This window comes from Mastigoproctus giganteus, chromosome 2 (genome assembly GCF_048544385.1).
Source record: "Mastigoproctus giganteus isolate SK-2022 chromosome 2, ASM4854438v1, whole genome shotgun sequence".
NCBI lineage: Eukaryota > Metazoa > Arthropoda > Arachnida > Uropygi > Thelyphonidae > Mastigoproctus > Mastigoproctus giganteus.
Window position 1 is genome coordinate 135,246,048 of NC_143576.1, and position 24,566 is coordinate 135,270,613.

Consider the following 24,566-nt stretch of genomic DNA (forward strand, 5'->3'; position numbering starts at 1 on the left):
CTTACCCTGGTGTCCTCTTTTCCATTGTGGAAATAGTTTCATGGACATGTTCTTTGTGTTCATCGCTGACAGCTCCTCAGTTTTCTGGGAAGAAGTCCATATTAGCCTTTAAGAAACTCATTGACTATTTCTTGGTAATTTTCAGCCTTAATTTCTCAAAAAATTTTCAATAACTTTTTAAAATGAGTTTCATGCAGTTCGTTGAGCTTCATTTAACTATTCTTCAAAATGTTTAACTTTCATCACTTTTCTTATTTGGAGTCCCAGAAATATGCCCTCTTTGATTTTGTGCTCACTGACTCCAGTAAATTTCTCTTTCAGCTAAAGAAAACTTGCTTCATTTTGATTCATTGCTTTGACAAAATTTTCATTAAACTAAATTTAATATGTAGTGGTGGAAATAAAACATGGAGGAGTAACCAATGGTTTGCTTGCAACCGTTTTCTTTCTTGGAATAAGTTGTTTTCTTTGAGGTCATTGTTTTTAAAAAAACATAATGTTTTTTTTTTTTTTATCTGTACTATCCCATTCACAAATATAGCAGCAATATTTGGTATAGCCAAATTTTAGTCTAGTAAAAGAGCAGTCACTTTAAGATCACCACAGATATGCCAAGAAAACTGCTCATACTTGATGATTGTTAAGAGAAGTCTCATGTTTTCATAAGTTTCTTTCATTTGTACATCATATGCTAAGGGTACTGATGGTAATGTATTTTTGTTATACAGCAACATTGCTTTCAAACCTCCTTTTGAGGAATCAATGAATAACACCATTCAACTGCATTATGTAGGAGTCCTCAAGTTTCCATTAGAGCAGCATTTTCCCAATTAAATTTAGTCACGGAACCCTTTCATATTTTGTACAACATAACAGAACCCCTTAAATATTTTTAGCGTAGCACAAAAAAAAAAAAAAAAAAGAAGTGCACTGCAGGCAAAAAATTTTCTTGGTTCAAGGTCAAATACCATTAAATTCTTTGTTTATTATTATTAGTTAAAAAAAAAAATGCAAAAAAACACCCCACCATGCGAAATACGGATCCAAACACGGAGCATAACCAATCGCAGCCGCTTGCATGTCGTTTCCTAGTATTTAGGTAGGTAGGGAGGTGTAGTATACAGTCGCTGTAATGTGCAGATTCTGGATTACAATTATAAAGGGTGCCTCCGTAGCCAGGTGGGCAGGAGCAGCAGTGCGTAGCACACGCTTCTTGATTAGACCGGGGTTTGAGTCCGTGAGCACCAAATACGGAGGATGCGGAAAGGTCAGGGGAATGACCATTGCATATCCCCAGAGCAATATGGCCTTAGTTGCTAATGCTCCTAAAAACCAAAAAACAAACAGACAACAAAACAATTATAAAGGCAGTTTAGTATACAAGCTGTGCAGTAAAAGCGACCTGACCCAAATATTGTCTCGTCCGCTAGATATAAACGTACCTACAATATTTTTAACTTTTAATGCGTAAAATTTCTTTAAATTTAATTTTTTCTCGGAATCCTTAATTTTACCCCATGGATCCCCAGGGTTCCGCGGAACACCATTTGGGAAACACTGCATTAGAGATTGTATATCACTGCAGTAAACCAAATTGCCTTCTTCAAAAAATGAAATTTATAAATTTTTCCTGACGTTTATGAAAATATTTTGACTTCCTCTTAGAGATTCTATCCTTTCAACATAGAAACTAATAGTTCGGCTTGATTTTTAGATAAGTTCAGATCATGAACAAAGTCATTTAGTTCCTCTTGAGATATTAATTGTGGTTCTGAGGATGAACATGTTACTTCATATGTGGGGATAACTAATTTGCTGGTCTTCTCCACAGTCTAGACCCTATCATACTCAAAATAATCTGGTTCTTCATTCAAATTATAAATTTCCAGTGATTTTGATGCAGGTTGTTATTCACCTGTGTAAAACAGGTCTTATAGCTGTTGGTATATTTGGATATTTTAAAGTATGTTTATATTTGAAGGTAATCTGTGAAATTTTTGTTGAAAAATAACAATCTGTAGAATAGCCTTTTGGTTCCTTCCAAATCACAGTAACTGCAAATGTAACACTATGTTGAGATCATTTAACCAGGCAGTAAGTAATTTAACACAACTGATATGGCAGAAATGAGAGGTGCAAGACTTATCTTGATCACCCATTTTACATCCAAAATAAAGTTTGTAAAGTTTTGTTTCTGTGATTTAAAAGTTATCTCACCATATATACAACAATCTATTAAGATGATTATACATTTATGAGGAATCTTCGGTTATAAATGCGCAGAAAAATTTAAAGAGCATACGCAATGCTTAAAAGGCTCACAAACAAAAATGACCTTAACCAAGTAATATCCAGCACACAACTGAAAGAACAGTCTACTCTGTGGAAGTAAGAAATACAAAGTATAGTGAAGTATAAAGTAAAGAGTATAAAGTTTCATGGAAGGTAAATTTAAACATGTTTGAATGTATCTCTAATGTCAGACCACACAGCACAGAATAACTTCCACACATTCTTTCATTTTGCAAAACCACACTATTGCTATTTTGTTATTGTATTATTTATATCAAAATTTGGGTCTCACATAAAAATTGTGTGAGAAATAGAGAAATTTTGTTTGTTTTTGAATTTGGCAACAAAAAATACATAAGAATTAGCAAAAAATGCTGTTGACAGTGAAAAAGATTTGGTGTAATCGTGCAACCCACATTAAGTGCTGTCAACAGAGTGGACAAGCTTCTAGAACAGTATGTAGAATTTTATCTGTAATGTATGGGGATTTTGCTAGTAGTTTAGGTAATTATTCCATTGTATAAAGTCTAGGTTAAGCCACGTTTTAACTATTTTATACGGGGTTTGAACCCCTATTTCAGAAAGCATTTGTGTCTGGTGGGAAAAGTGCAGCAGAGAGAGAGAGAGAGAGAGAGGGAGAGGGGTTTGGGTTGTAAAGTGTGAGACCAGATATCTCTTTAGATTTCTTAATATATTTAACATCTTGAAAGACTTTAGCAAAGTAATGGGAATGCCTTCTTTTTTACAGTGGCACAGACTAGAGAACATTCATTTAAATTAAGTGTGTCCTCTTTATTTAAAAAAAAAAAAAAAATAAATAAATAAAATATATACACCTAATTCTGTTTTTGCACGAACTTTTTTTACACGAATTTGATTTAACACGAATTCAAAATAAAAATTTCATTCTCTTTTTACGCGAGTCATTTTGATTTAACACTATTTCAATTAATTTTTTTTGCCTAAATTCTAAGAAAAATTTTTTTTTAATTTGTGGCATATTAGTATCATTTCTATTTTACACGCACCAATAGATTGGATAACAGCTAGTGTGTGCGTTTTGAAACGCGTGCTTTTGCTTACCAATGTGTACGTCTAGGTATCTATGAATCATCAACGTTTTTATTGAATTTGGTGCACATCTACGGTATTTGTGCATTGTATCTTCGGAAGACATTTAGTAGTACGCTCTATTTCAAAGTGAAAGAATCTTTAGTGAAATTTGTGCACATAAAAATTTATTAATTTTGCTGATAGTCAATAAATTGTAAGTTTACAAATTTTTCATACCTTTTTTTATTAATTATAACAGATATTTTTTGGTAGCCCTTATATAATGTTGAATAATTCGCCTATTACCAAAATGAAAAGGAAAGCGATTTCTTTGGAACTTAAAATTCAAATTTTAGATCGTCTTGCAACTGGACAAGGGGCTACGTCTGTAGGAAAGCATTTTGGTGTACATGAAGCTACCGTCAGAACTATTAAAAAAAATGAAGCTGCAATTAGGAAGTCGGTATGTTCTGGAACAAAAGTAAGTGTTAATTCATCATCATATACAAGAGATATTGTCAAGGAAAAAATGGAAAAGGCTCTGGTAATATGGATAGAAGACCAGTCACAAAAAAGAGTACCAGTAGATGGAAATGCCATCAAGCAAACAGCACTAAGAATTTACAGACAGATTAAAGAAAAGGAGCCGCGGATAAAGGCAAAGCAACGGTGGTTCTTAATAAAGAAGTATATAAGGATAAAGCGTTGAGCTTATTAGAAGATCAGACAACCTATAAGGTTATACAGAAGAGTCCACTTCTTAGTTTGGAGCGACAAGTGAACGGAATGTTGCAGAGTTGGCTTAAATCTAATAAGATTTCTAAAGAACAATATTGGACACTACACGCTACAGGTAGCCAAATGCCAAGGTTTTATGGCTTACCCAAAATTCACAAAATAGACGCGCCACTCAGACCTATAGTTTCATTTATAGGTAGTCCGACGTACGCACTTTCGGGTTTCCTAGCCAAACTATTGTCTCCACTAGTAGGACTCTCTGAATATAGTATCAAGGATAGTAAAGAATTTGTGCACTTTATTAGGAGCCAGCGTATAGAAGAGGACGAAATTATGATATCATTTGATGTAAAATCGTTATTTACTTGTATTCCTATTGACCATGGAGTGTGGTGTGCAAACATAGTTTTACAGAGGGATACTACCCTAAATACTAGGACGCAACTTAATCCAGAGGATATTAAGAAGGGTATAGAATTGTGCCTCTCAAGTAACACTATGGTTTTTGATAACATTATATATAAGCAGGTTAATGGTACAGCTATGGGCTCCCCCATTAGCGCAATTATAGCAAATCTAGCTATGGAGGAGCTCGAGACCAGAATATTTAATACCAGTGTTCTCCCTATGCGCCCCTGGAAAAGGTATGTGGATGATACGTTTACATTTGTTCGGAAGGGGAGTGAAGATCATGTGTTGAATATCTTAAATGGCTTCTCCCAATTCATACAATTTACATCGGAAGTTGAAGATGGAGGAGTTCTGCCGTTCCTGGATGTGTTGGTCTGTAGGGAAGACCAGCAGTTAAAGACTAAAGTCTTTAGAAAAACGATGTGTAAAGGGCAATATACGCATTATAATTCAGCCCTGACCAACCATCATAGGAACAGTGTGATAAGAACGCTAATTAATAGAGCGAAATCACATTGCAGTAACTCCGATGATAGGAAAGCAGAGTATGAACGTGTCACGGCGGATCTTACTAAATGTGGTTACCCCCAGAGGATTATAGATAAATTTATTAATGAGAATCAGAGGAGAGATGAATCTTTTATGCCAGTATCTACTGCATACATTCCCTATTATCCGGGCTTGAAGGATTGTATAACTAGAGTATTAAGAAAATATCAGACACGCTGTGTGCAGCTTCCGGGACGTAGGCTGCACACAGTTGTCTCAAGTTAAGGACCCCATTCAAAAAGAGGATGCTAGTGGGGTCGTATATAATATTAGATGCCCGGATTGGGGGGAATGTTATGTAGGGGAGACAAAACGTCATCTCAAAGATCGTCTGGGGGAACACAAAAAAGCAATAAGAAATGCGGAATATGATAAGTCCGCCGTGGCCGAACACTTTTGGGAGAAGCAACACCAGATCTCCCCAGACGATGCCACTATCACCGATCGGGCGCATAGGTTCTGGGACCGTAAGTGGCTCGAGAGTTTGCGGATCAGCTCTACAACCAACATTAATAGGGATAGGGGTGTACGGATTCACCCCCTTTTAGAGACTATTATCCTAAAAAAGGATGAGCGGTTCCGTACGACTTCCGTTCGAGCCACTTCCGGTTCCACGATGCAAGAGAGCGGAATACGTGAGAATGGAAACATGTGATGCCTACCATTACTCTGCTGATATTTAAAGGTGTACTGAATAATAGAGAGTACTGCTGAAGAAGAAGGCTGAAGCCTTTGAAAGCTACGGGATTTTATCGCTTTTAACTTAGTATATTTTAATGCATTTTAATCTTGTGTTTTAATCTTTTAATATTGTAATACGTATATTAATTTTGTAAATACAGGTTATTGTAAATAGTTATCAAGATTTGTTTTATTTTGTTTTATTTTATTTTCATTTTATTCTACTCCATGAAAGGTTGGTGAAAAAACGCTAAGAACGTAATATGAATATACCCAACCTCAGAGGCCTATTTGAGGAGAATACTCTTCATAATGTAAAAATTAAAGGTGAACCTGCATCTGCAGATGAATCGGCTGCTAAAGTATTCCCGCAGGAACTTGCAAAAATTATTGAAGATGGAGGATACACTCCTGATCAAGTGTGGAATGCAGATGAAACTGGTTTCTTCTGGAAACGAATGCCGAACAGAACGTATGTAGCCAAATCGCAGAAAACTGCTGGTGGTTTTAAGGTAGCTAAGGATCGTGTGACCTTATTATTTTCCTCCAACGCTTCAGGAGATCGTATGTTGAAACCACTGCTGGTAAATAGCCCTAAACCCACGTTCACTGAAAGGTGTAGATATCAATAAACTGCCTGTTCACTGGATGGCAAACAAGAAGGCCTGGGTGACTACTGCTATCTTTACAGAATGGTTCAACAAATGTTTCGGCCCAGGAGTCAGACGTTATATGAATTTGAAAGGTCTCGAATTTAAAGTTCTTCTGATTCTTGACAATGCACCCGGCCATCCTGTCTTGGAACACCCAAACGTACAAATTTTATTTCTGCCACCTCATACTACATCTTTGATACAACCGCTAGACCAAGGAATAATTGCGACAATTAAAACATACTACGTTAAAACGAACATTCCAACACGTTTTGGACAAACTGAATGATGAAACACTAACAGTCATTGATGTGTGGAAGAAATTCTCAATTATGGATTGTATAAATCAAGTTGGATTAGCGTTAACTGAATTAAAACCAGCAACTTTAAATGCGTGTTGGAAAGCGGTTTGGCCACAATGTGTAAAAAGCAAAGATCCCATCATCCCTAATACGACCGAATTTCCCAACATCATTACAATGGCACACAAAATTGGTGGAGAAGGATTCGATAATCTATCGTTTGAAGATATTGATGAATTGTTAACCGACAAAGCCCTAAGCGAAGATGAAATATTAGAGATTGTCCTTGGGACTCCTTATCCCACAGAACGTAGTGATAATGAAGAAAATGATCCTGTTCTAAATGCAGATTTAATAAAAGAAGGTCTGGAACTGGTCAGAAAATTAGGTAATCATTTTGTTAAACATGACCCTAATGAGGAACGCGCTGAGAAGTTTCAACGTGAACTGAAATTGTTGACAGCCTCTTACAGAGAATTATATAACGGCCTAACCAAAACACGAACACAACGATTAATAACTGAATTCGTTCGTAAAACCGGTGAAACATCAGCACCAGAGGAGACTCATGCTGATTTTGCTCAAGAGATCACAGAAAGAATTTCATTAATAGAGGAAGAAGACGATGTCCACAACATTTCTAGTGATAGCAGTGATATTCCAGTCGTACGCAAACGTATGCGCCGTTTATTGTCAGAAAGTGAAAATGAATAAAATTTTGTTATGTGTAAAACAGATTTTTTTTTGTTCATGAAGAATTCATTTCATATGCATACAAATTTACTTTAATACATTTTCATTACATATTATTACATGTGTATTTTGTTGAAATAAAATAATAAGCTTAAAAAGAATATTTTTATGTTTTTTTTTTTAAATTATTTTTACTGATTTTTTAGATCCGGAACCAATCTTCTTTTCTTCCATAAATACAATGTATTTTTTTACACGAATTTTTTTTACACGTATTTTTCAGGAACGTATCTATCGTGTAAAAACAGAATTAGGTGTATATATATATATATAGAGGGTGTCTCAAAAATATTGGTACAAACGTTTAGGGGAGGTAGGTAACATCTAAAGGAATGCGAATCGCATAGGAACCCATAACCGGAAACGTCACAGGAAAGTAGTAGTAGGGGCACAAGAAGCAGAAATGACACAAGACGGTAATTAGTGGCAAACATTTATTTGACATAATATTAACAATGGAGTACGAGATGGATGTATTTCATGATGTTACAACAGATGCTCAAAGGTTCCACTATGAGGTGCGATGCATGCGTGACACCGACGCAGCATGGATTGGCAGACACGGTCGAACACACCTGGATTTCTTTGACAGTAGCAGCAGCGCTAATAATGCTAATAATGAAAATACCGTGGATACACGGTATTTTCATTATTAGCATTAGTTATATTATAGATTTATACCTACTACATTCTACACATAACTTTAAAAATAATTTTATATATACATTATGGTTGTAGGGTACCTTTGCTCTTGCAGTGTCCCTGATCCATAATTCATATTATCGATAATTCATTTTATTGCTATTCAAATTCAAATCCATTTTCTCTACTTAATTTTAATTTTATTATTCATAATTATTATTATTTATATATATTTCTCCCTCCTTTTTTTTTTTTTAAATACCTTATTTTCCAGAAAAATAAGATGCACTTGCATTTCTCGAAATTTGCAAAATTTTTTTTTTGCAAATTTAGGAAAAACATTTTAATGGCATATATTTTGAACAAATTCACAAGCACTTACAAAAAAAAATGTTAGTGTAAAATGAAACTTTTATTATTGTATAATGCCAGTCATGTGTCATTGCTGCCACACTTGTCATTACTGATCTTCTCTGAACTTAAAGGTCATAGAGGACATTGCTAATTCCATATTCTAGAAAGAAGTGGCAACTTTCTCTTTTTCACTAACTCCCACCAATTTTTCACCTATTCACAACTGGGAAATGTTTGATTATTTCTGTTATCCTATTGGTGTCAAATTGTGATTTTGTGCCTCTGTCCATTTAGTCCATTCCTCACACATGAATACTTTAAAGCAGTGGTTTTCAACATTTTTTTAATAACTGCACCCCTAAGTAATTTATTTTGTTTTGCGGCACCCCTACTCAATTTTCTGCATGTTAGATCCGATTCTGTGTGTGTGTGTAATATTAAAAAAAAAAAAATATATATATATAATATTAAAAATATATATACAGTATATTTTCATTCTTTATATAGAGGTACTAAGTAAACATAAATTATAGATCGCCACAAAATTAAAAAGATACCGTACACCATTTTATAATGAAATAAACATATAAATAAATAAAAAAAAAAAAAAAAAGTTTAATTATAAGTATAAGTAACTTAAACCCAAATTACATGGCATCCCTGGAATGTTGTTGCGGCACCCTAAAGTCCTGGAATTACAACAAACTTTGTTTAATTTAGCAACTGTCTGTTACGTGTGATCTGAAATGATCACACAATATAAAAGAATTAGTGTTTTTAGAAGGCTACTTTGATGTTTTGATCATATTCTCTTTCATTCTAGACATGACTATAAAGACATCACTGCATGCACCTAATGTATCTTTGGACTGTAAGATGCTTACAGGGGGATTTCCAGGCAAAATTTTCCAGGAAAAAAAGTGCATCTTATAGTCTGTAAAATCCAGTATATACAAAGGGTACTAGGAAAGTTTTGCAATATGACGCAACAATGAATCACAGGAAGCTGCTTGTTGCTGCATGTTGAGACATGTTCATACGTGCATAGTAGCCGCCGCGCCAAGTCGATGGGCTCAGTTATTCATTAGTAGTGAGAGTGTAAAGTGCTTGCGATGGCATCGTGGTCACGAAATGAGATAAGGACAGTTTTGCGGTATAATTTCGTGCGTGGTTTAACCATAGACCAGTGCTTAGAAGAAATGACTCTTGCACCAGATGATGATTGTCCACATCGTACAACGATATTCAGGTGGTATAGAGAATTCCAAAGGGGAAATTTCACTCTGGAGGATTCTGAGAGGGTGGGAAGGCCACGAACGTCAGTTACGGAGGAAAACGTTACTGCTGTGAGGAAAATGCTTGACGAAAACAGGCGAGGGACCTACCAACAGATAGAGGATACTTTGGGCCTAAATGCACCAGCAATTCGTTCGATTCTGCAAGATCATTTGCACGTGAAGAAACTTTATTCTCTCTGGGTGCCGCATCAACTGACTGAAGAGCAGATGACACGACGTGTGACTTGGTGCCGGGAGATGTTAAAAAAGTTTGATAAGGGACAATCTCGGTATGTGAACAACATCGTGACAGGTGATGAGACTTGGCTGCATTATTACGATCTGCCGACCAAGGCTCAAAACAAAGTTTGGGTCTTTGATGATGACGACACACCCATAATTGTCAGAAAATCCCGATCTGTAAAGAAGAAAATGATAGCTGTATTTTTCAAATCGAGTGGAATTGTGGAACGTGTCATTTTGGACACGCAGAAGACAGTCACAGCTAAGTGGTATACTGAACAATGCCTGCCTAAAGTCATTGGATCTATGAAGAACCTACGGCCAAAGTCAAGAATGGACACCTGGTACCGCCATCCCGATAATGCTCTAGCTCACCGTGCCAAAGCCTGCACCGAATATTTGACCACGACAGGACTGAAACTTCTCGAGCACCCTCCCTACAGTCCAGACCTTGCTCCCTGCGACTTTGCACTGATCATGCATGTGAAAATGAAGCTAAAAGGGAGGCGGTTTTCCAGTGATGAGGACCTTCTACGGGCTTGGGACAACGAGTGTGCTTTACTCCCTAGTGAAACTTGGCAGAACTAGTTTAAAGATTGGTTTCGGAGGATGGAGAGGTGTATTGAATGTAGAGGAAATTACTTTGAAAAATTAAATAAACAAAGCTGTATTGCAAAACTTTCCTAGTACCCTTTGTACAGACAAACTTCGATATGGCGTGGTGGTGATCAGGATCTATTATGTTAGACTGTGATATATCCGGATTTGTGTTATAATTGATTATGAAACTACGATACTTTATTACATGACACTGTTTACAGAACAAGGGAAGAGAAAAGGCACATGGAATAACTGATTTATACAAATTATTTTCACTATTCTTAAAAGATGATTATGAGAAATCCTTGGCAAAGGATGCAAAGAAAAACAGAAAAGAGTTCTTTACCTATTTAAACTCAAGAAGGAAAGGGATGAATCAGATTGGTCCACTGGATGTTGATGGTTCAACAGTTGAGGATCCAGCTCAGGTGGCTAACAATATAAACGAGTATTTTGCATCTACATTCACACATGAGGAGTTATTCAGGAAGGGGAATGTCGTAGGTGAAGTAAACATTGGCAGTGAGCTAGATTATTTTCTAATAACTGAGAGGAAAGTGGAGGAGAAATTGTTGAGGATAAACATAAAAAAGGCACCCGGGGTGGATGGGATCTATCCAGTTATATTAAAGGAGGCAGCAAAGGAAGTAAGCAAAACCCTAGCCATAATTATGAGAGCTTCTTTGGACTCAGGGGAGGTACCCATGGACTGGAGATGTGCAAATGTAACCCCAATTCACAAAGGAGGATCAAAGGCTGACACAAGTAATTATAGACCTGTTAGTTTAACTTCGGTTCCAGGAAAATTAATGGAGGCACTGGTTAAAGAAGCACTGCAGGATTATCTGGACAAGAATTCAGTTATAGCTCAGACACAGCATGGTTTTGTTACGGGCAGGTCTTGTCTGACCAATTTGATTGGATACTATGATGTAGTCACAAAAGAACTGGATGCAGGGAATAACTTTGATATTATATATTTGGATCTTAGAAAGGCTTTTGATACTGTTGCGCATGGAAGACTGCTGCACAAATTGGAGAAGTGTAGCATTGGAGGCAAATTGCTGCTATGGATAAAGGGATGGTTGAGTGGCAGAAGACAGAGAGTGGTAATCAATGGACACTGCTCAACGTGGACTAATGTTATTAGTGGAGTTCCTCAGGGTTCAGTGTTGGGTCCATTGTTGTTTTCTGTATTTATAAATGATATTGATGATGGTGTATCAGGCTTAATATCCAAGTTTGCAGACGATACCAAGGTTGGCAGGGTTGTTAAGGACACTACTGATACTATGCTGCTGCAACAGGATCTGGAAAGGTTGAGCAGATGGGCTGAGAGGTGGCAAATGAAGTTTAACATTGACAAATGTAAAGTACTACATATGGGAAACAGTAACCCCAGATCAACGTATCAACTCTGTGGTACTACGCTGACAGTGGTAGAGAATGAAAAGGACCTGGGGGTAATTGTGCAGGCAGATATGAAGTTCTCTGAGCAGTGCAGACAAGCTGCAAGAGTAGCTCATGGTGTCTTGTCAATGATATACAGGAATTTTTCTAGCAGGGACAGGGATGTGATTATTGCCTTGTGTAAGGAATTGGTCAGGCCACACCTTGAGTACTGTATACAGGTCTGGAGGCCTCATTTCAAGAAGGATGTAGAGCCGCTGGAACGAGTATAGAGAAGGGCAACAAGATTGGTGAATGGAATGAAGGGATGCTCTTACAAAGAAAGGCTTATGTTTTGCAAATTACAGAGTCTGGAGACTAGGCACCGGCGAGGTGATCTGATAGAGGTGTATAAGGCTTTGAATGGCTTGAGCATGCTCAATGCCGATGGGATTCTTCCTCTTGCTCAGAATAATCACCTGAGAGGGCATAAATTCAAATTGAGGAAGGATGGACGTGCGGAAATTTGCTTTTAGCCAGCGGGCAGTTGGTTTGTGGAATAGACTCCCATCGCTTGTTGTTGAAGTTGATAGCCTAAACAAATTTAAGGCTCAGCTGGACAGGTATTTCGAACGAACGGAGGGGTGAAATGGGAGTAGTGGTTTTTTTTTTTTTTTTTGGCTGATGCTGAATAAGCTTGCTTTCTTGCATCATATGCCTCTACTAATGCTAAGATATAGTGGTGAAGACATTTTTTCTTAAGGCTGCCATGCTCTTCAAAGTTAACCACAGAATTTCTTAGTACTTCTTCCTTTTCTTTCTGCCTCCCGATGGTTGTTTCATTTATTCAAGATGCTTAGCGACTTTTTTTGGCTTACTCTAGATTTTGTGTGATCCAGTACTGAAATCTTTCCCAGAATTTAAGCTGCTCTCTTCACCATTTTGATAATGAGGGTAAAGCACAATTCCAAAAGAGTCATCTTGTTTCTCTTGAAATTGTATCTTTCATGTCATATGTCTATCATGAAAATGTGAGAAATGATTGAAGCATAATTTCAAAAAATGTTATTGGGTCAGTCTGGGTATGTGGATATGTGTCTTTTTCTCTATATATACACTCCTCTCTCAGAAAACACACAAGTTGTGTATTTTCTGAGTTAGGATATCATCATCATCATTACGTTTACTCAATCCATTTAAGGCCTCCTTGTGCATGCCTAGTTTCCAAGTACTGCAGTTTGCACAATTGAAGTCGTCTCTTTTATGATAAGAGTGGCTCTTTGTGTTCCTGACTAATTTCATTGCACTTCTATGCACCTGTTCCAATGGGTCCATGTCTTTCTTACAATGAAACTTACAGAACTATATGCAGTACTTAAGATATGGTCTGGCAATTGCCTTATACCAGGGGTGACCAACTGAATTTGTAACGCAATCTACTTTTTTTTCTTCAAAATGTGCCATGATCTACCATATCAAGAATTTCATTGCACATGGTTAAAAAAGTTAATCAACACATATTGAGAAATGTTGTTTATAAAATTAAAATTAAATACAATTCAGAATTCTTATTTTAAATTCATATGTATTTAAATTTTTAATTTATATGAAGTTTGTGTGTTCATGTCGCCAAGCTTTCAAAATTGGGGATATACTGTGATGAGGCTAACCATAAAGAACCTTCTGTATGCAAGTCTGTAAAAGAATAGCGATTCTTTGTTTGTTTAAAATATGAAAAGGCAGATTCACATAGACGTGTAACCAAAACAGAAATTTAAAAGTTAACTGCATTTTTTACATTTGGTTACTTTTCTTGGAAAACATATTTCCAAAAGTCTTTTTCTGATGATCTGGCTTTTAGGAAGATATCGTTTCGCAATGTAATAATTTCATTTTCAAGTAATATTTTCTCCACGTGAAAAATCTCAGTGATTTTTTTTTTTTTTTTTTAAAATTTGTTTCGTATCAAAGTTGACATTAAATGGATAAGAAATATATTGAACAATGTAGCTGCTGATAATGATCTTGCATATTTGCAAAATTATGGAATTTTTTTCCTTTGAGATCCTTAGCCATTGCCAAAAATTGATATTTATATGCAGAAATACTACTAATCATGTCACCCACATTTTTATTTTTTCCTTGTAATTTCAAATTCAGATCACTTAATTTACTGTTAAAATCTGCCAAAAAAGCCATCACACAACCACTCAGTAGCTTGTAACTGCTGATAATCATCTCCCCTTTGATCAGCAGTTTTTTTAAATTTCATTCAGCAAATTTCAAAATCTCTATAGAAACTTACTCCGACTCGGCCACGTCACATCTGTGTGAAATATCAGATCTGGTTCATTTTCATCGAGTTGCATTTTGAAAAGTCTCCTTTGACGAGATTGTCCTCAGATGGAATTCACGATTTTGAAAGCTATGTCCATAACACTTTTAGTATTTAATCTTTTGCTGGTGGATGATACAGTGGTAACTCGAAAATCTGGGAATTCATCATCCTTTTGGCACAATGCGATGAATGTGTTAAGATGCCCTGTCATTGCTTAGCTCTATACGTTGTTATTGATACAAGCTTAAATAGTGGTAATTTAATTTTTTCAATAAAATTTTTAAATGCATAAAATATATCAAGACCTTTATATCATATCAAGTTATCATATCATATTAAATATATCAAGTTCTTTCTTTTAATGAAACTATACCCAGCATTTCTTCTCTAGAGGCAGAATCATTCAAAATCATATGAATAAACACAAGCAATTGAGCTGTATCACTGACATCTGTAGACTCATCCAGTTGTAAAGAAAAGGACACACAATTAGTAATATGAACACGCAATTGTTCGCTCACATTTTTACTCATTTTTTCTATGTGTTGCATCACAGTATTTTGAGAGAATTGCAGGTCTTGAAGAACACTTTTAATTTCATTTTTGTTTTTAACATTTTAAAAAAGAGAATAGAATCTGTTATTCCTAAAAATGCGTCTTTGATTACCATTAGAATTGTGATTGACCATCAGAAAATGGTTTGCATTTTTTCCCCAAGAAGATGACTCACTTTAAATGATGTTACAGTTACTGCTTTGGATTATAAATTAGGTGTCACGAAGAAATTTTGTTGTGTGAATAATTTGAATTTAAGTTGATTTAAGTTCTTTTATTTTTTCTAAGGTCACTATTAGGCAGAAAATCCGATTGGTATTTACCATGGAGTTTTGAAGTGCCTTTATAAATTTCCTATTTTGGGTATAGCCATGGAAGCATTGCAAATGAAACAATAACATTTTTCTTTTATCAATACAAAAAAAGTATTCTAGTTCCCACTCTTGATGAAAATGATACGTTTTACTCTTTTCCATAGTATTCATTTTAAATCAAAGGGTATTAAATTAATGTATAAGTACTGCCCAGTTATTAATATTAAATAAGCTAAATAAGAATTCAACATATACACTGTGCTCTCCACAACGTAACTGCGTGAATTTTCACAAGAGAAGTCTGGAGGTGGCACGGCAACAAGAGTAGTCAGGTGGTTTAACGGATTTGTAATAAACATATGCAATGGGGCGCATGATAATAATATTTAGATTTTGACTAATCTATTTTTTATATATCTTCTTCTTCTTTGTCTTTGCCTTTTCCCACGTTATATGGGGTCGGCATTCAATGTTCCTAATTCACACTTTACATCCTCTTCTTCTCCTCTAGTTGGATTAACTTCTTAACTGGAACACATCTATTGGTTTTGGCATAGTTTTTACGACTGGATGCCCTTTCTAGTGGGATTTAAGCCCAGATCTATTTAAGATCTACTAAACCTGCCGCAGCCATATAAATGGAGTAGCTCTTATTCAGTGATGAATCTTCCTCGTGATGTCACAATTTAATAATTTTACGCAATTTATGCAGAATTTCTAGTCACCACTGAACAAGCAGGTGGTGCTGCTGTAGTTCTTTTATCCCCTGGAAACATCCAAATGGCTGACTCGGTAGAATTACTGTGACCTTGAAAATACCAATAATGTATAACTCAGCAACGTGTGAGTATTTTTAAATACAATTTGGTATCCTGAAAACTTCTACATCAAAGCTATCAGGTAGCACAACTATTCTACTAAGAATTCCCAGTGACTGATTATAGTTCCTTAAAAATTTAATGACCTTGAAATTTCCTGTTTTCCTGTGTCCGAACATAATAATGATAGCCATTTTAAAAAAGTTCACAGTCCGAAAAATAAAACCGCCTTTAGGTCCCAAATCTTAACCTATCACTCACCCATACTTATTTTATCTAAAATGTAACTTCGTTTTGAGCAACACTCCCGAAAACCTTTATTAATTAATTTTAATAGCGCACTAATTTAGCTAGCATACAGCTGGTGCCATTTTTTATATATATTTTATATATTATTTTTTATATATACAGTATTTAAAATTCGTCGTGATCGACCGAAATTAAAGCCGCAATTGACTTGTTGGCCACCCACCCCTGCCTTATACAATGGGATAATCATATCTCTTTGCCCCTGCCGGCAAAGTTCCTATATATGGCAGAACTCCAGCTGTTCTAGCAACCTGTCTGCACTGCTCAGAGAACTCATTGTTGGACTGTACAATTACCCTGAGGTCTCTTTCTTTTTCTCTTCACTACTTTGAGTGTTGTATCACTAATTAGTATGTTATTCTAGGATTACTGCTGCCAATATGCAGTACCTTACATTTATTAAATGTTAAACTTCAAACAGGTTTATGCATTATGTGACATGGTGCATTATCATTCTGAAACAGGAAATGGCTCCTCCCTATGCTTTTGCCATAGTGTAGGAAGAGTGGAATTGTCCAGAACATCAGTGAACCTCATGGCTTTCATTTGTATAACTAATGGTCCAAATAAACCCCAAACAAGAAACAACTCCAGAATGTGTTCCTATTTGAAGTTTGGTGGAGAAGCTGCAGTTACAGCACCTCTTTTCAAACTTCTTACTTTAGACAACATATTGTGGTAAATAACATTCTCCAGGCATCTGCCAGACTGAAACAGAGCCATCATATCAGAAACCATGCATCATGATTTGACACTCTGTGACACAGCTTTCCAACATTTCGTGGAACCAGTTATGATGGACTGGGCACCAGGCATTGGGGTGCACAGGTGCTAATGTTTAGTGTGTATGCTGCAATTCTTATTAAAATCTGATGAAGACTGATGGAAACTGTGATTACCCTTCTGAGCACCCTCCAGTTTTTCCTCTCACTTTCTCCTGTCTACCTGATCATTTTCTAGCTGCAGAACCATCAAATGGAAATTTACATCTTCATATTTCCATTTGATGATTATGTGAGCCCACTGTTGATCTTGGATGTTGCAGTTGTGCCACAGTGGTACAAAATGATTGATTGTTAAGATATCATCCTGTGTCATCTATGTCATCCCTCCTTATTGGATGATGCCAAGCTCCACACCTTAATCCATTTACTGTATATCATTGGTCTGCTTGCTTCTAGCTGAATGCAGTTTTTTTGATGTGCAGACATCTTTGGCATCACCTAAATTTCGGACGGTACTAAAATCAATTTATCATGATTTTGTGATGGGGAAATGACATTAAATGATGTCATTTCCCCATCACAAAATCGTGACAAATCATGGGAGGTGATCTTAGATATGCTCAGAGCTGGCATAAACCAGCTGGTTGCAGAAAAACGTTTATGATTGAGGGCATACCACTTAGGTGGTTTTGGTCTAACCATTGCGACCCGTGGCAGAAACCTTTTGGTAACCAGAGAAATGGATATCTTGAGGGCAGTGATCTTGAATGTTCTCAGAATAGGCATAGCTCTGAGCACATCCAAGATCATTACATTACATTGCATTACAAGATCATTACATTACATGCGCTTCAGCCTTACCAGTTGTAGTGCACGTAATGTTGGTTTTACAGTACCTGTCTATATTACTGAAGCAGTTGTATATTTCCATCAAGAGGCGAATCATAAACGTTTTTCTACAACTAGCTGGGCTGGTCAAGAATATTTGAATCAGTTCATGATTGGGAGATAAGACTCCAAATTACATGTATAAGTAGAATATTTTGCTTGTCATTGGCCATTCTCATTAAGTTGCAGAAGTCCTCGTTTGATTGTAAAAGTTTCAAAAGGGTTCTTTTTCTCGCAGTCACATTACAAGGCTGTGCAGGTCATTACCACATGCTTCGTCAGGGTCAACGTCATCATTGTCTTGCATATTTCAGTCATTTTGCAAATGTCCAAGTCCGATTCATACAATTTATAATCTAGTATGAGCTCTTCATTGTCATCATAGATCTTGACATATTTAATCTCTGACAGTATCTCTGTTTCTTCATTGCAAAATGGAATGTGCAGTGTTACCATCTAGCGCTTGTACTCGTTGAGATCCTGAGCCAAGTCATAGTTTCAATAGCATATTATGCGTGGATACTGTCGTTTCTTGTAGATATCGTAGTGCTGCATGTGTAATTATCAACAAAGCATGACAGAGTAACATGATCCAACATGATAGTATGATGATCATAACAATACAAATATTGTTGCAATCATACTATTCAATAAATGGCTACAATCAAAAATAATTAGGCTATTGGCTTAACCTCTTCCAGATATTGATTCGGTAGAGTAAGCAGCGGATGTGTGTATCCTATTTATCACTAACATTGATTCAGTAGAGTAAGTAGCGGGCATGAGCATAAATTACATAGTTCACGATTTTGGTTCTAGCTATTCGAAATTTAGTAGGTATCGTCAAAGATGTTTACACATAAAGCATCTTTCATGTATACAAGGGTACACATGCGATTTTTTTTTTTTACACCCATTCCTGACATGTAATGGCAGATATAGTACATTTTTACCAAATTCCAGGAGTGCCTGGATACTTTTGCCAATATACTCACCGAGTGGTGAGCTGTGAATATTTTAACAATGGGCTCGCAGTTTAAACGACTTCCTACTGAGTAAATTTGATTGGTCACAGAAGTGATGTCATCCGTGGCTTCCACTAGAGGCGCTTCCCATGCTCACATTACTAGTAGTGTGATAGAGTGCATGATGCATTTTTTGTGACTGGTATGATATCTCGAGTCAGGGGCAGATTTAGGAGGTTGGACAGATGCGGCTTATTACTCCCTTAACCATGCGTATAAGTGAATGTGTAAAACGTTCCTAGGTCTATCTAAAAAAAAAAAAAAAACTTAAAAACCTAGCCATCATGCCTCACCTTACGATGATAACTGGATACAACAGTCTGGAGTTCTAACTTTTTAGAATTTTTGAATACTATGACATCACAATCATGCTTCCTGAAGTTACTACTGCAGTAAGTATGATTGCAACAATACAAATATTTGTCAACAATTCCTTTTTTTCATCTCACATTTTTGTTACATTCCATTGTTAGGTTCCCCTAACAGCTGTTTATGTCGCTTCAACTACAAGATCGGTACATCAATCTTTGCTATTTTACAGAGATCTTTAGATACATTGCACTCACAAGTATACATCTCTTACTTTAGTTATCATAAATCCATTGTATCTTGTCTTCCAGAAATTATGAAAATCTGTGAATGACCAATAAAATATTTACAATAATAAAGTTATTTTATTTCATAATCGATATATACAAATAAAAATACCTAAAAGAAATGCGAAGGATGTTTTGCATAAACCATCTATCATGCATGCTCGGCACATGCATAACATTTTTATTCGTCTTTCTTTTTAACAACTAGGGAAATGTAATAGATACATTTTTTTTTTCATGATAAAATTTTATCAAATAAATATTGCAAATAAAAAATAACACTAAATATTTTCCATATCACAATTAACATAAAAACTATCACAATGCATTCCACAATATAAAAACAAATATTACATAAAAAACAAACTTTCTAGAAAAGAAGTACACAAAAAAATCACAGGTTACATGAAAAAAAACTTTAACAAATATTCAAGAAAAATTTATTCTAAAAATTGCCATATAGAATTTACTTCTTTATTAATATTTGTTGTTGATCTTCTGCTTTGCACAATAGCTGAGTGATGATTACAGAGGAATGATGATCTGGATCAAATTGAAGCAAAATGGTTTTCCATTTAGATGTATAGTCATCATAATCTGCAACGTGTTTAATTGTCACAATATTATTCATTTATGCTGAAAGCCCACTCAGCTTCAGCACTGCTAATCGCAATGGTTTCAGAGATATTTTCTGGCTTTCTTAATTGAAAAGGTAATTTCACTCGATTTTAAAGGTAAACTGTCTTTGACAAAATCTCTAAAATCATTAATTTTTATTTCATATTTTATCAGAAAACTTCAATTTCTCATTCGGTTTTCACCGTCTTGCCACCGAGACTAAAGTTCTTTCACATTCCATGATTCCGGGTAGCATATGTTTAAAATTTCTTTCAATGGTATCGTTATTTTCTTTATCTAATTTAAAATCACCCTGTTGCATTTATAACTTATCCTTTAAGGATAAAACAGTGCATTTAATAACTTGTCACGAGGTAATTTTTTTATTTCGATTTTGATTCCTTCAAATTCTTTCCACTTCAACATGCTCTCAATTTTAGCTTCATAATTTCCTTCAGAATTTTTCAAATTAGCAATAACATTGATAGTTCAAATAATTAATTTATATGCTTTTACCATTGTGATTCTGTAAAGCTTCTGAAGGTAAGAGAGTTCTTGCAGGATGTTGATCATTAGTGCTAAATGATTAATAAATTCCAAATTTAAAAGTCAATTTAATAATCCTGAATATTTAACTTCTGATTCAAAATGTTTGCACAAAGCGGGATAATTCCTCCTGCCCACAATTGCCGTCTGCAAGATACAAGCAGCTCATCATGGCCCAAACACACGACCAATCTTTATAGTTTCCACATCAAGTTCTTTAGCAATCATCTTTAATTTGTGCTAGTTTTTTGGAGATTGGTGTAACAGTTTTTTTTTTTTTTAAATTATTGCCTGTATGCTATATTTTAGAACATTTTCTACACAGTGAAAGGCTTGACAAAGTTTCAAAATCAGCCAACATTTCATCTTCGTAAAGTTTATATAATACCTTAGTTGCCTCATTCCCCTTCCCCTCTATGTTGCTACTCTCACTAGTTCTTTGAATACGGTGCAAAATGTCAGAATCACATGGATATTCAGCTATTGTGACCATGTAAACATAGACAGGAGAAATTTAATGGCAGGCATGGATCACTCACTTCTCCAAAAAAAGATATGCCCATTTGTTGGAGTAAAGGGGAATCACAATACAGGTTGACCAGAGGCTATAATCAGTGTTGAGAATCTTCTTAATCCTCTGACTGGCTATGGAAAGCATATTGACTAGCATGACTTCTCAGTATGTGACTGCATAGGTTTTACGGATGCCACTAACATTGTGTAACGGTAATCCCTTTCACCCTTAATTTGCACTTTCTAATTGCCTAAAGGCCAGAGGTGAGAACAATCATACACAATTGTCTCTCCTAATCCGTTCGTTACATGGAAATTTTATTCGTTCAACGGAAAATATTTTAAATGTAATTACCAAGGGGAATCAAAAAATTTCGCTATAAAGAAGTTGGTTAAACAGAGGTCCGACTGTAATTAAATCAAAAATGAAGCAATTTTAAAATACATAACCGATCAATTGTGGCATTAAAATGCTGGGAATGCCCTCCCACTGTAGTTTCGGCTCTGGATACTCAATAATTGCATTCAGGATTTCATTTGTAAAATAAATGATCGTCTCAATATTGTTGTTAGACCCTCAGCATGATGGTTGATGAGCTGAATAAGGAGATGATTTGTCAAATTCTTCGTGAAAACTTAGGGAAAATGAAGGTCTGTGCAAAATTTGTACCGTACAGCCTCACAGATGAGCAGAAACGAAATGGGCTTGCAAATTTTCAAAAAAAAAAAAAATAATAACAATGGGATCTTGTGAGCCCATGCGAGTCTGCTGTAGCTCACTACTGCACTCACCCACATACATATACACCTATCCACTTATGAGGTGTGGCAGTCAAGTTCCCTGACTGGTGCAATAAAAAGACCACAGGGTAAAGGAGCTAAAAAGTGGTTTTATTTTTGATTCAGAGTAATCATCACCTAATTGAATGCATTGTTCTAAATGCATGTTCACCATTCTAAAAGTTTCTGAAAAGAGTCAGCAAAGCCATCCAAAGAGATGATGTTCAGTTTGGCAGTTGCATTTTTCTTTATTTTTTAACATTTTTGAAATCTCTCTCTCTCTCTCCTTTGAGGGCAGGGCAGTTTTCACCTTGGGAAAGAGGTCCACTGGTGCTAGATTAGGAGAGCAGGGTGCATGATTCTGTACAATGCCATGTTTCGTCAGAAATTTTTTCACAAAAGATGAGCCGAAACAATGAAACAAATTCATCGTTTCTGCTCATCCGTGAGGCTGTACGGTACAAATTTTGCACAGACCTTCATTTTCCCTAAGTTTTCACGAAGAATTTGACAAATCATCTCCTTATTCAGCTCATCAACCATCATGCTGAGGGTCTAACAACAATATTTTGTCATAATTTCCTTAACTTTTGCAACTTAGTCCTCATTTTGAGAGGTTCACAGATGCCTATTTCTAGGGTCATCACTAACATCCTCACATCTGCCCTAAAACCATTCAAACATACTGGTTTGACAATGTTTCATCACCAGAAACAGTTTTTAACATTCTATTCATATTTTTCTGTTGCAGATTTTTAGTCTAAAGCAGAATTTGCTATTCATTTATTGCTTCATTGCAAAACCATGACTGGAATGTTAACACTAGTAATGAAACTGTTTGTTACTTGCAACTTGTCAGCCTACTGGGAATTCTCTATACCACTATTTGTTGGAGGAAGTTTGAACTACAACATACCAGTTCCATTTATTTTCAGACTCATTGAACATGACTGCAGTGGCACTGGTCCAGGAACTTTATTGTCACAACTGGTATATATACTCATAGGCTGATCATTTAATTCAGAGTGGTAGCACTACCATAGAGCCATACGAGTTTCAGTGAAGTGAGAGTGAGGGAGTCCAACAATACACTGATACAGTTGAACGTTCTGACATGGTGTCTGGTAGTTTACATAGTGACCTTAAATTACATGCTATAAGTGTAACAGAGAACATGAGAAAAATGTCAGAGGTTTACACAAGTGTTTGAAGAAAATTGTACTTTTGAAGTGGCACAGGTGCATTAATCTGTGGCTGCTGACTTGCAGCCTGGACAGCTGAGGACTCCCACCACTCTGAAGCAAATTGCAAAGACCCAGGAGATTCTGGTTGAAGACTGGACTGTGATGTAGCTAAGCAGCATAGTAAAAAAAGTAAAATTAAAATTAATTAATTTTGGATTAATTTGTGCACATCACAGTTTCTTCTTTCTGACAGAGTGGAATATTCTCTTTTGTCATTAAATGAATAGAATTTTGAAAAAAAAATTGCGTTGATTAAATTAACGTACATACTTTTCCTATATTGAAAGAATATTTTGGAATACACCAATGAATGAAGGTGAACAGGCCTCTTGTTCCAGGTTCCATATTGATAGAGTAATTTATATTATCCAACTGGAAAACAGTAACGAAGGTTTATCTAAAAGTAATAAATGGGTTAATACAGGAATGAAGAATGTGCTTGGTGTGGTCATTCCAGACAAACAGAGTGTGCACAAGGTTGGTGCACTTAATGCTAGGAATTGTTCCTGCGAATGGAGGGTGCGTGCGTGAGGTGTATATCAATGCTTGTCACATTGTAAGACAACTTCCTCTATGATTGGGTGCATGTGCACGCCTCTGTTATGATTTAAGACACTATAGCAACCAGATATATGAAGTGACTTGAGCCACAACTGTTGATGGTAGTGGCGTGAGTGGTCAGTGACCTCAGTATCGTGCCAGGGATTTAGGTTGTGCTGCATGGACCAATAGTGTTCTGCAACCGCAGAGTGCTCGGAGTCAGCAGACTGGATGGCCCTCTCATGTTCTGAGATGTTGTCCTGGATTCTCCTGGCAGTTTCCTCCACGTAGCAGCTGCCACAATCATGGCATATACTGCATCATGTGCCATGATTGTGCCATGTGCCACAATCATGGCACATGATGCAGTGTATTGAGCCACTTCTTAAAAAGGAAGGAATAGGTGTTTTCACCCTCGTGACAAGTGATCGTAATTTTCTACTGGGAAGCTGCAAGCACTTTATCTGGTACCCACATTTCCTGGCGCAGTATAGCCTTAGTTGTTTTTGCGCCAATAAACCCAAAATCAAATCAAATCTGGTACCCATATAGGATCTTAGAAAGCCATTCTGAAATGCCTGGGTAATACGGGATGTAGGTGGCAGAGACCATCTCATCTCTTTGGGGGGGGGACAATATAAATTACTCTGTCTACACCAATGAAAATACACTTTTGCTTAATAACGAAAGATTATTTTTTAGCACATTCAGAGGGAGTGATATTTTATTTAGTTGACAAACTTTTGCTCTTGCTTTGGAAGAAGAAAAGATAGGCACATAAGGAAATATCTTTTCATTGATGCTTTACAAAGTATTCTTT

At 36.0% G+C, this 24,566-nt stretch overlaps 1 protein-coding gene across 3 annotated transcripts in view; it reads left to right on the top strand.

Annotated features, from left to right (window-relative positions):
• The window catches only part of LOC150089581 (phosphatidylinositol-3,5-bisphosphate 3-phosphatase MTMR4), a 371,703-nt gene that overhangs the window by 60,755 nt on the left and 286,382 nt on the right, over nucleotides 1–24,566 (top strand). The window lies entirely within an intron of this gene.